The sequence below is a fragment of the Ambystoma mexicanum genome, chromosome 2q (assembly GCF_040938575.1).
Source record: "Ambystoma mexicanum isolate Mex_15411 chromosome 2q, UKY_AmexF1_1, whole genome shotgun sequence".
NCBI lineage: Eukaryota > Metazoa > Chordata > Amphibia > Caudata > Ambystomatidae > Ambystoma > Ambystoma mexicanum.
This window is the reverse complement of record NC_090924.1, coordinates 943,802,934-943,816,943: the sequence shown is the minus strand read 5'-3', so window position 1 is coordinate 943,816,943 and position 14,010 is coordinate 943,802,934.

Below are 14,010 nucleotides of genomic sequence, written 5' to 3'. Positions count from 1 at the left end.
TCTCTATTGACCTCAACTTCGGTTCCCAAGGGCGTTCAACCTACCAGCACCTTGAGATCATACCAATGGCGCTATATAAATGCAAAATAACATAACACAACATATCAATTGATATCAATATGTGTTATTGTGCTATGCAACATCGGATTGATCAAGTATTTCATCTTTCATTGTGTCCACTAGGTAGGAAGGTAGTCGAAATGGTGCACTGTGATGAGGAAGAGTGAGGTGGGGTTAGTGGGGGACTGTGATGAGGAAGACAAGTTGTGTAGTTGGGGACTGTGATGAGGATGAGTGAGGGGTTAGTTGGGAACTATGACAAGTAAGAGTAGGGTGGCATAGTTGGAGACTGTGATGAAGAGCAGAGAGGCAGGGTCATTGGGAGATTGTGATGAGGAATATTGTGTTGGTGGTAGTGTTTTACTGAAAGAAGGAAGAGTGATAGTGGGGTTATAAGACCTACAGAGCATTACATCATGCCTACTTCACTTCTGAATAAATATACCTTGCATAATATCTACCCAGAAGTCCTTTTAAGGACTACCTATTAATGTATACATGTGTTTCCTTTAAAAATAATACTCAGATTGAGATCTACAAAAGTAATGGGATGAGGAAGAGGGATGTGGTGATATGAGATCTAGATTCATGAACAGTATCCATATAAATGAGTAAGAACTTTGAGTGAAAATGATTCACCTTTAGTAAAAACACTACTCATAACATAACATGTGAAATCCTTACTTTCTGATTTTTTTATTTCCACTTTAACCACTCATCACAAATATAGATCACATACCCAGTCAGCCCTCTTACTCCTCCCAGTACTTTATTGGATCTAGAACTCAATATAGAAACAAAAAACACTTTCTCAGCACATCCGAATTACATATGGATTTTAAAATATTGCCTCTTTTCATTAGTCACTCATCTCCAAGCACATGTGCCTGAGCTTCATATGTGGCTTAGATTTTATCTAGTTTGAGTATTGAGAAAGAAAAAAGGTGAGATATATAGACACTCTGTAAATCGAGAACCAGATGAAATAATGTTTCCAAAGTTTATCTTGTTTCTATCCCCCACCCAAAACGAATCGAGAATGTACAATGTTACAAATTATTCAGATGATACTGAGAAGAGGAAGAGTAGATTGAGCAACAATGCTAAGAAATTCTCTAATCAAAATGCTGTACCACTCTTGTAGTTTGAGAACCACATATACACACAATTAAATAAAAACTGCATCTTAATCTTTCAAAAACTTTATTTTATGTGATGGGAGAATGTAAACACTACAAAAATCATAGATATTGCACTTTGTTTTGTAAAACAATTCAATAAAAACTGAGAAAAAAAATCACTATTTTGCTTAACTTTGCGATTTAATCCGCAATGTGAGCAGCACTAAAATGTGAGATTCCATCCTCAAATCTTGATTCATCAGAATATTCATCAGAGGAAAAAAACATGCATATAACATTTGTAGAAATAAGTATGTGCCACGCCTAATCTAATCAACAACAAAATTGTCACTTCACGTATGAAAAAATCGATGATATAAAAATAATAAAAGTGGACTCATTTCTTTTCAGTTCAAGAATCACATGTAAAAAAAGAACTGTAAACGTGTAAACTGTAAACGTGTGCACGTGCCTAAGGGCACATGCACACTATGAAATTTGTTCACAGACATACAGATCTCGATTCACATATAAATATTGTAGAAAACTGTACATTTGACCACTGCTTTGGAGAACAATTCAGGTAGACACAGTGAACACTGTCTACCAAATGTCTTGAATTGGCATTATTTCCTACGCAAAACTTTTTTTGTTTTTTTTTATTCCTTTTTAAGGATATTTCGATCCTTTTTTAAGCATGGTTTTGTCTTTTTGATTTTTTATGGACATGGAAATACAACATCCCGAGGCACCCTCCAGTGGCAAAGTGATTGACCTTGTCACTTGTCCCTGAAGTTCCATAACATGTGCAGGAATAGGGAGTTGAATAGGTAGAGCAGTCAGATCTACCCAAGTAGTACTGCTGCAGGGGCTTTAAACCTTACCTGTTTTGGCAGTACTACAAGGTACTCAAACACACTCGACATTCTGACTTTTAAAAAGGACATTGCACGTTTTGTGGCAAGGTAAGCAGGAAATAATTCTCTGTTTCCTGTGCAGAGCTTGGGCGCCACAGCGTTGGTCAACCACCTGATTCGTTACCCATGGAGTCAAGTGGATGGACATTTCAGGAGCAGGTTCCGGCAACAGGCAATCCAGCTTGGATGCAATGCCCTTCAACCCACCTCTGGACCTGCAATGGCACAGGTCGCAGAGGAAGCAGGACCACCACAACCAACTGCTTCATCCTCTGGACCTCTCCCGTCAACTTCATCTACTGGAAATGATGGGATTCTCTCCACCATGCCAACGCAGGTCTCCAGAAGGTGGTGTTTTCTCCTGCAGGAAGTGCTATCTTCCAATAACACTGAATGTCACCAGTTTTGAGGCAATGGAGGATGCCTGGGTGGGTGGTTGGAATTGGCACTAGCTTTAGTTTTTTGGGGAGAATTTTTTGACTCCCTTTTTCAGGTTTATTTTTACATGACTGTTAATAAAAAAACAAAAAAATATAAAACTTGTCATAAAAAATGACTACTTTCCAGCTATCAATTCTACATCCACTCCCTCACCCTCCCATGCCCTCTTAATCCCGCACTGGTTCTTTTCAGAACCTCAGCTCAGGCCTTTAACTCTGGCCCGCCCCATAACACCCGATCTAGTCCGCCAGAGACAATGTGATATGCTCCGACTTTTCAATGTACTACCTAAACATACCATCTTAAGAATACCTTAGTTCTATGATCAATACTGCATTCATTGTTTCTCTTCATGTAATATTTGATTGCTGTATTCACAAAAAAACTTCACCACAAAGTTTATTTTTTTATTATAAGCACCTTTTGTGTGACATGGAGTAGTTTATCAGGAGAGCGGGACTAAATAGGAGAAGGAGGGCAGAAAGCTAAACGAATCAAATCATTATTTCATTTTATTTTGATTTAAATACAAAAATATTACACATTTTAATCAATTTGGTTATAAAAGCATTCTATAAAACATGCATCCAAACATTCATTCATTCAATCTAAATAAATCCCTAAAAAATGTTTCCAATTATTTTAAGATACAACAGAGAAATGTACAATTCATTTCAAAATCTCTTCACATATACATCTAACTATAGTTCATTCCAAATAAAGTATCGACTATTGGTGCCCATAAATGCAGATCTTCTTTAGAACACAGGCTTTCCAGTTGGTAAATAGTTTCGACTTGACAAAATATATGTCTTCATCAGGATCGGATGAACATTAACAGATTCTACAAACCCCATTGGGTTCGCATAATAGCTTATGCTCCAATGGCTTGGTAACTTGAGCTCCATTCACATCTAGTATATGTCAAAGGTGTTCACTCTTCGGAAAGTGGACTTCGTTTATTACCACTGGTTAGTCCATATGGCGAAACTCATCAGAAAACAGTCTCTATTTTGTTAGGCACACCGCCTCCTGTGTGGGCATCTACAAACAGTGGAACTATTCGTACCGAGCCGGACGGGAGCGCTGGGCTCTTCACGAGTCGTCGCGCATACACATTCTGTTCAGAATCTTTCGAACAACGTGCATAAATCGATCTGGAACTCGACCGTGGTGGCAGATAGTGGCGGCCTGAACAGAATGTGTATGGACTAACCAGTGGTTACAAACGAAGTCCACTTTCCAAAGAGTGAACAACTCTGAGATATACTAGATGTGAATGGAGCTCACGTATAAACTTAAGAAAGTTAACACAACACCATCAACTTCTGATACAAATATACAATCTGAATCAAGAATCACAGTGCTTGAAGCAATCTCGATTTCTCTTTTTTTACATTTGAAAATTCACCTTATTTAAATTGCATGCTCTTTGTAAATCATGCCTTACGAATCTAGAAACCATGCCAAATAGTGCAGATTTATCTCCATGCCCACAACCTCTTTCACAAAACTGACAACACTAATCTACCTCCTTTGTTATGTTATGTTATGTTAACTGAATGTATAAACATGCAGCAATCACCATCAAGGGCATCTTGGTGCTGAGGAATGGGAACAAAAGAAAAAAAAAGGGGTGCCAAGAACAAAAGAGTTTTTAGGAGACAGTGAAAAGAAAGATGATTTTCAGTAGCTCAGAGAGAAAAGGGGAGCTTATTTCAGAGAAAAACAGAGGCGACAGAGAAGGCACAGCCTATGCGAGAACGATAGAAGCGGGGAACCCGAATAAGAAGTGCTTCCGAAGAACGAAGAGAATGTGATGGAAAATAAAGTTAGAATTTGGCTTGTAAATAGGACCAGTGCCATAGAAGGCATGGCGGATGATACAAAGAGCTTTGAATTCAATGCACATGGAGATCGGAAGCCAGTCGATGGATGGAAGCATAGTAGAGGCAGATGGGCATGCAGCAGCACCTGTGACTAATCTGGCCATTGAATTCTGGTGACTCTGGCGAAGGTGAAGAAGATAGGCACCTCACATCCTCTCTACAAAGAAATCAAACAATAAACAATCCTAAAATCAACTTTTAAAACTTCTGTACAGAGCCTAACTGCGTTCCTTCAGATCATGTGAAAATCTCATCCAATCAAAACAAAACACACTGTAAATGCGGCTTGGCCATTAACACATCTCAGTTACACACTTTATATTCACAAAACAAAGTTAAATAAAACAGAGCTCGATCTCAATAAACAAACACAGAATAATATATGACCTAATTCAAACCCCCTACACATTTTAGGGCACTTTCCAATGTCGAGTTAGCACTTGATTCTCGAACTGCGTAATAGCTTTCAGAACTTAAAAACATTTTCACCAGCAATGCATCATGGGAGATATAACTAACTTTATGGCTACAGGGGTCCCACTCTATACCATATTTTTAAAAATTACTCTACTCAAACCAAAAAAGGATTTCCTGTAAGTGGTTTCAACCCAGCACTCCACCTAAGTCAATGCCTAGCGTGTGATGCCCAGCTGAAACCCTTAATTATATATTTTTATGTCTAAAGTTCTTTTATTTCTGAACGATGTACCCTTATATCATGCCCCTCTCTTTGAATCCCCCACGGTCTCACTGAACCAAGAAGTAGGTTGTTTTACAAAGTTACAAGATTTATTTGATGGATTGAACAAAATATATGTCACACTTTTATGAATATGAACAATATCTAGATATCACACTTATTAATATTTATACAATGATTAGCATTGGGTGATATCACAACAATCTACAATCTCTTTAATAAATAGGAGTATGGATGAGAAGAATAATATAGCATAGAATAAAACTTTGTGTGGGTTCAATGAAGTGCAATGATAGGAATTAATGCAGCACAGAAATAATACTTATGTGTGTTCAATCAAAGGCAATGTAATCACTCTTTCCCCCTGATACTACTCAATCCCCCCCAATATGCAATATAGAGATGGAAGGCGAGAAAACAGGTTTCAGGAATAAACACACTCAACAAATGCAAGTTCAATCCCAATTCCCCCCAGCAAGCTTAGAGAGAAACAGGAATGATTTCAAAACAGGTCAAATGCTTTTGAATGTGGTATTGTAATGAATGGGAAAAATGCTACAAATTAATTTAATCCACTAAAGTAGATTCAGAACTAGTGGGAGCCTCTTTGGATAGCTTCTGGTAAACACTAGCAATGATGGTTGAATAACTGGTAGATTGGAAACTGAATTCAGAGGTTAAATGCAAAGAATAGCTATTTTATATGGGATGAAATTGAGCCAAATGCAAAATCGTGGCAAACTTTTCTACGCGCATTAAGCGCGATTGCAGCAAAATCATAAGGAGGTTTGTTTGAAAGCTGAGGATGTTAACTTCAATTTGACACTTACATTTCATTCCTAGCATGTACGGTTAAAAAGTTACAGAGGTTTTAGTAAAGGTCGATTTTTCTCAAAAAGAGTCAAGATTTCAAATGAAAGATCCGCTTTTGAAGATTACAAATAACGATTGGCTTTACACTAAGGGGGCTATGAAGATGCGAGATACCAACGGTACAACCACCAGTCCAGAGGCGCCTCTGTCTGATCTTTGCCGGCTGCAACACTTGCCTTTCTTCAGCAACTATATTAGCGCAAAGATGATTTATCACTACTGGGTTCTTCCTGCAGAGCTCTTCGCCAGTAAATCATTTGATGGGTGAATGTGTGTGTCTGTAGGTCCTCAACAGTCCCTATTTATGTATTTCTCAAGGGGTGGATAGGCTGATTATACTATGCCCACCCTCTAGGAAACTGATTGGTCAAAGTATTCCCTCTCTCCTGATTTGAGAAGGAAACAGTGTGTCATGATGTGTCATGGTGACGCTGTGTTTATGGTCCAGGGAAAAAACCTCCCCTTTGTTTCTACACAGAAAATCTATTTTTCATATAAAACATATTCCAATATCACCAACTTGTTAATAATACATATTTACATCCCAAATTAAATAAGGCACGTATCCATCAAAGTCTCATCTTTTTTAGAGTTTCGGTTCACAAATGACCGTTTTTTGCGCTTTTGGTTGGTTACCCAGTGTCAGATCTGTACACATTTTTCCACATACATGCACATAACATCTGGGCATACTCCTGTGAAGTTTCATATTTTTAGCATTATCACAACTGATGCAAAGTCAACATTTTGATAGTTCTGTCTCTGAATAGTGCACAAATTCCAGAGTGGTTTTAAAACATGAGCAGAAATTTCATTTTAACAACACTATATTTACAGATTTTTACCAATTTTGTTCAGTTTTCTATGAGTCTTTTTCAAAAAGATATTTTCTGTGCTCTCCGAATAAACAAAATTCTCTGTCCTCACCCCCAAGGTTTTGGCTGGGCCAGAGCAGTCCCAGGCTTCTTCCTGCCAGCAGTTGTTTTTTTATCGACGCCCAAATTAGCATTTCCTTTCAGTCAAGGGAGTCTTTTGTCTCCTGTCAGAGCAATAGGCCAAAGTCCCCTCCCACTTCCTTTCACACCTCCATGCCAGTTTCTCAGCAGAGAGCAGGGGGAAAGATTCCTTTGTTTGGGAGAAACTGTGGAATGTCTTTGAAGCTCAGTGTGGCTGGCTTTAACTTACTTTTAAAACCATGTTTAAAATAGTCTTTTTCTAAAACACAATTTACATTTTTACAAATATAGCCACAAATCTCTTAATTCCAGCCTTTTCAAAACATAGAGATTGAATTGTCACCCTATATTTCTTTTGATAGGAAGTCTCTTCTTTTCCATACTTTGATTTTAATGTACAAGTTTTAAACTAACAGGTTAAGTAAATTACAGTTTCTGACACAGGCGAGTGGTGGTACTGCGCCCATATCTGACATATTTTTCCAATGCAAGCGTCTTTGAATGTGGATTTTCTTCTGATAAAATGTACTTCTGTTGATATTGGGCTTAAGTGGATTCTTTAAATAAAGTGATGTTTAACACCCAACAAGGATGTTGGATCTTTTGTGATGTTTGGGAACCATGATTTTTGCACTTTCCACAGCCAAGGAAAAACGGATTTTTAAAGCAGTTCTGGGTTTCCCTTGCAATTCAGCACTGCTTTTTCAAGTAGTTTAATTTTCCTCTGTGGGCAGCCAAATGATAGGATTTGGCAGTGGTCTCCTGTGTTACCACTGACATAGGAAAAATGGATTGGCGGCCTATTTTTCAGGTTTTCTTGTGCACTTCTGGGTGATTTCTAGCACGCATAAGGCTTTCCGCTGGCCATTCTGTTGTTTTTGATGAAAGCAGCACACAGTAATGTTGCAGGGCATAGACTAGTGGGTTAAAACATCCCACATTCCTTTGAGCGCTTCGTGTCCGTCTTGTTTCTTTCAAGAAATAATTCACACATTGTTGCAGGGGTGCCAGGACTGCCCCAACATGATATGATATGGCATTTGTAACGCGCCTATACACAAGTGTTTCAAGTGGCATGGCATCAAATAAGTATCCCGCCCAATTGTATGCGGATGACACAGTGTTAGTGGCCACAACCCTGCAAGGTCTGGAGAAAGCCTTGGTGATCTTACAGTCTAAATGGAAGGAGTTGCAATTGCAATTGAATATAGGTAAATCTAAAATACTGGCGTTCAAACCACATTTCACAAAATATATTCTACTGGTGCTTAAGGTGGACAGAGAACAGCTCGATCAAGTTAAACACTTCGATTATCTTGGGGTAAGATTCCAAGAGACAGAAAGTAGGGGTGAGCACGTAGGACACTCTGTTAGTACTTTAGAGAAATGTAGTGGGTCAATCAAGGCCTTCCATGCTAGACATGGAGGTGGTGCAATTTTGCCTGCCTTGAACTTATATGGAAAGCAGGCCTTACTTGCATCCCTGTACAGGGCTGAGCTATTGGGGACATACCAATGGAGCCTAACGTATCACAAGTGAGCATATGTTTTCAAATAAATTGGTGTTACTACCAAAGAGTGCTCCCTCCACCTTGGTGCTTTTGAAACTTAACATTATTCTGCCGTTAGATGGTGGGAAATCAATAGCCTGGCTTTGCCAAATTAAAAAAATCTCTCTATGATGAGGGGAGCAGGGGGATAGCAATTTGTGGGTCAATCTCGAATGGCAGCCTATTGGAATAAAGAAAAGAATTAGGGATGCATTAGTCGAAGGAGCCTGTGATCAACTGGTGCTCGATGCTATGTAACTAAAATTGGGCCTGGCATATCTTGAGCTTAGCCTACCCAGCCCCAAGCCCTATTTGGATAATATTTCTCCATCATATGAAAGGTCCTTATACATGCGAGTTAGTCTAGGAACTCTACCAGTGGCTGCCCTCACACAACCCTGGAATAACTCAAATGAAGATCAGTGTTCGATGCGTGGGTTGGCAAGGGAGACTATGTTGCATTGTAGGTTGATATCTATTAAAACAAAGTCCTTGAGGTGCATGTAGTTGACCCCACCTACGAGGTCAGCTGGGATTAGAGATACAGGTGCAGCCATGATGTTTTTCAGTCAGAATGTAGATCTATTTGTGGTGTTTGTGACTGCCCGCTATATCCTTAGTTCTTGGCTGATGAGGAAGAAGTTACTGAATCCCACATCTAACTAAGCCCTAAAAACCTAGCAATTGTTCTACTGAGACTGCGAGCATGGCCCTCCTCTGTGTTATGAATGTATATTATTTGTATTTTGGAAACAAAGAAATCTGTTGGTATACCATGTTTGTAATATATGTTTTAACTTGAAGGTTCATCACCGAATAAAAGTTTGTTGACTGATTGTCTTGTTTCTTATTTGGCGCAAACCCATCCAGTAGTTTGAGCTGTGTGCGCATGAGCACAAATTTGACATTTTCTCTAAGGGAAAATAAAAGGAACAGCAAAAAACATAGCCTTTTTTCCCTTTATATCTCTTGAACCGTAACACAGATTTGCAGTAAACCTTTCAGTCCTGGTGGTCCAGGGCCTTAATATAGGAATCTCAAGTGCTGTATTGATTCATGCTACTGCTCAAAATGTATTAACCATGAAATCTTTGTTTTTCCTCTAAATGATAGGTTTCACCTTAATATGAAGTGTCATTGATAGTAACTCTGTAGTTATGGTTAAGTTGGCTTTCCCATAGGAAGAACAGTTTTTGGATGGATTAGAACTATGGCACACCGTTCAAACGTATCTGCACAAAACTTTGCAAAGAAAATAAAGAGCTGACTCCGATTTTTTTTTTTGCCAACATTTCTGTGATTTCATCAAGGGGGGGTCAAAGTTGTAGCAGGGGCTTTGCTGGTGACTGCAGCCCAAACCACTGGATGCTTTGCAATAAACTTCTGTGAGGAGTGGCAGCCTCATTCTGAAAGCATGCTTTTCCAAATTTGGTGTAAATCTGTCCAGCAGATTTTTCAAAAATGCCCAGAAAGTAGGTTAAATAAATTAGTGATATCTCTGTGAGGTCCGTGGACTCAGGTCCTGATTTGGATGCCTCTGGACCAATCAGGGAGCTGTTTAATGTTCATGGATATTGCCTGAACATGCTGAATTGGTCAGTTGATGAACGTGAGGTTTGTTAAAGTGTAGTCATCGTCTGCACATTTAGCAGTGAAAAAAATAAAAAACACAATATTACACTTGTATTACCAATGAAACAACCTCTGGGGAAGTGATGGGGGTTGAGGATGGGGTGGTGAATTTCAAAAAAGGGAAATATTTGGTGGCTTTCATCTCTAAAGTCCCAAGTAATCTCATGTGTTCGGGGACGTTGCGAATTGATGCATAAGTACACATATTGTATAAAGATCACACCATACCTTGTGATCAGCAGGTGGATTGATGAGTTGTTTGCAGTGTCCTGTCCCCTGCCACTGTGACCAAAGAGATGGAACAGGATACTTTGCTATGCCTAGGGAATGAAGGGCCAAATCAGTGGGAAAAAACCCTGTAGGGGAAAAATCCCACATAGCATCAGCAACAGCAGGAAGTCCTTAGTAGAGGGTGGCAGGAGATGAATTCCAGAGGAATCCCAAAAGCTATATTACAGGGTGTGCGGTAGCAGACCTGTTGTTATGGTTAAATTGGCTTTCCCAAAGGAAAAATACATTTTGGGTGGCTTATAACTTTGGAGCCATGAGGATCTTTCTTTGGCCATGTCCTGAAAACAAGCTTTGGCCAATTCGGTGTTAATCCGTCCAGTGTTTTATTTTTTAAAAAGTGTGAAAATGTAGGTATACAAAATAGTGTTAGAACCTTTGAGCCTGAGGCATGACCAGTGGCCAGATTGTCCAAGGCATGGCCGAAGGCCACAGGCCATGGGAAATTCTTACTTCAGGTTGATTGGAACAGGCAACATAGCTGAATTTCATGGACCACAGAGTTTAGGAAGTGGCCATGGTGGCAAGCCACGGACAGTGGACCACGATCCTGCATCTGGGATATACTGGCCACTGGGCCACGCTGCAGGCCAGACCCACTCTCTACTGTGGGTTGCTTTGTAGAGCCAACAACATCCCTGTCCCAGGGTTTGAGACTGTAGGACATGGCCGCAAACCATAAAAAGTGGCAATGGATGCAATTATGGTGTATAGTGGACACTGCACCTGAATACAGGCTATGTCCAATGAATATTGAGGGAGGCTTGGACGGGCTGGGTTCATGGTTAAGCCTCATGCCCTAGGCAATTCAACCATGACTGGCAGTCCCAACATGTGCTGCTCAGAGTAACACATGTCAGTATGCTGCAAAAAATATGTTTGTTAATGGAGTGTTATAGTTCTTTCATATACGTTAAAAGTGGAATTCTTAATAACAGTCATGCAGTGCTGGAACATCATAAAACATCTTCAGCTATAAGAAAACATTAAAAAAGAGGCGGTTACAGTAGTCAGGCCTAGAGAGAACCAGATCTCTGGAAACAGTGAGCTTCTGGGGGAAGGAGAGGAAAGGAAGAATACCTCTGAGCAGGTGCAGTTGGTAGTTTGACTTCTTAGAGATGTCGGAAATGTGAGGGGAGAAGGAGAGGGTGGAATCCAAGATAACCCTGAGGTTCTTAGCCTCCCAGGTGGGAGCAGGAAGAGGGCCAAGGGAGGCCGGCCAGAGAGTGGCGGGAAAGGGTGGTGCAGGTGTACCAATGAGGTGAATCTCAGTCTTAGTGGCATTCAGGCAGAGATCATTGGCGACGCACCACTCCTGGATTGCAGACAGACAATCAGGGATGAGACAAGAAGAGGTGGCAGAGTGGAGCCTGAAGGTGAGCTGGGTGTTATCAGCATAGCACTGGAAGTTGGAGCAGAGAGCAGCAATGTGGTGGGCGATGGGTGCCAGGTATTGGTTGAAAAACTAGGGAGAAAGGTTAGACCCCTGGGTAACCCCACAGGTGGAGAGATAAACAGAGGAGAGGAAGGACCCAAGTTGGACCTGGGAGGGTCGGTCAGAGAGGAAAGAAGTCAGCCAGGCCAGAGCCTGGTCGGTGTTACCGAGGTTACCACAGAGCCAGTTGAGCAGGATGGCATGGTTGACCATGTCAAAGGCAGAGGAGAGCTCAAGAAGGATGAGGACAGAGGGGAGATTAGAGTCAAGGTTAGAGAGCAGGTCTTTGAGGATGTTCAGGAGAGCAGTTTCTGTGATTCTGGCTGTTGTGAAGCCAAACTGATGGTCATGGAGACAACCAACAGAATCAGTGTGAAGATTAAGCTGAGAGATGGCTAGCTTTTCCAGGAGTTTTCCCAGGAAAGTAGGATATGGATCGGGCGATAATTAGCTGGAAGGGAGGGGTTGGCTGAGGGTTTCTTGGGGAGGGGTTGAACAAGAGAGTACTTAAGGGGGAAGAGAAGGTCCCAGAGGCGAAGGAGTGTTGCAGAAGTCAACCAAGGGTGGAGCGAGGGTGTCAATGTGGTCCTTGAAGGTTTTGGAAGAATATCATTGATTATTCCTATCTGTGTTACCCTCTACAGATCTATTTCCTGATCAATGCATTGCATCTAAAGCTGCAACACTTCCCTCCCCTCCCCTTCTTAGCTAGCCCATACTCATTCTTAGCACAGTGCTTGTTTTACCGCTTGCTCCAAACTTGATGGTACCATTAGAGTAAGAGGGCTCTTTCACCTCAGTCCTCGTTCTGAAAACAACCAAGCCCAAACAAATAATATTACATTCCCATCCAGGCTATCCTAGATTAGCCTGAAATTGTATTCTGCTTCCACAAGACACAGTACTAAGACAATTCAGCTGCAGGTTTTACAATGGTGAGTGCGCTCTTTTACCTTTAATATGCTACTGTGTCACTACACCCTTCCTGAGGGTTACATTTGAATACATGCTTAACTCAGCGTATTTGATATCACCAATTGACCGCAGACTCTAAGAGACCCTTAAAGGCACATCTGCATCCCTGACTCCTTCTTTCCTATCAACGCACAAGAGTCTCTTGTCTCAATCATGGCTCATCATTACACCCCACCCACTACTCTGTGATGGATCATGGCAATATTTCCTTCAACCAATTTAGGGCATCATTAAGAGATCTTCAATATATGGTAAAAGTGGCGGTAACTGAATTACCACTACTTTTACCATAATGCCAAGGTAGAAGTTGGTGCTAATTCTGTCGGCGGTATTAGCTCTGGCCGCATTACCACTGATGGAATTACAGCCAACATCAGGCTGAATTAGCGCAGGATCTAATTCCTCCAGCGGAATTACTGCCAAGATTCAAAATGGTATATCCACCATATTGCAAGTTGAAATACTGTCGAAATACTGCAGAAAATGGGCAGTAATTCTGCCAAAAACACTGTGAAGTTACCTCCACCTAAAAGGTGGATGGAAATGCATACAGGCAATGGAAATTAATTCACAGGTGCACCCAATCCACTCAGGAGGGGCATATAACGGCGACACCTGACCCAAACACACTTTTCAACACCATGCTTCCACTAGGAGTCGTAAATTGGGAGATGCAGCACCTCATACTCCACATTGAGCTGCAGAGGCTGGAACAGCAGCACATGGCACATGGTGCACAGAGGAGTAGGAGGAGATGCCGTGCAACAAGAGCACCCACTCCCCTTGTCAGGCCCTCACCCTGGCATTGACTGATGCCCAGCTAATAACTCTATACCAGTTGAAGAGAGAGACAAAAGCTGAGGTACTGGCCATGATCCATGATGAACTACAGAGCAGGATCAATATCAGGACTGCCCTACCCCCTCTGCTGAAGCTAGTTTCCATGCTACATTTCCTGGCTATTTTCACCTTCCAGCACACGGTGGGCATGCTGCATGGTATTTTCCCAGCCCACCTTCTTAATTGTGCTTAGGCAGGTGCTGGAGGCTGCACTCCTGGGTCATGCATCCCGGCACATCTCCCTGCCCACCACCCTGGCCCAGACTAATGCCACAAATGCACACTTCTATGCAGCAGCTCACATTCCCAATGCAAGTGCAGCACTCGACTATA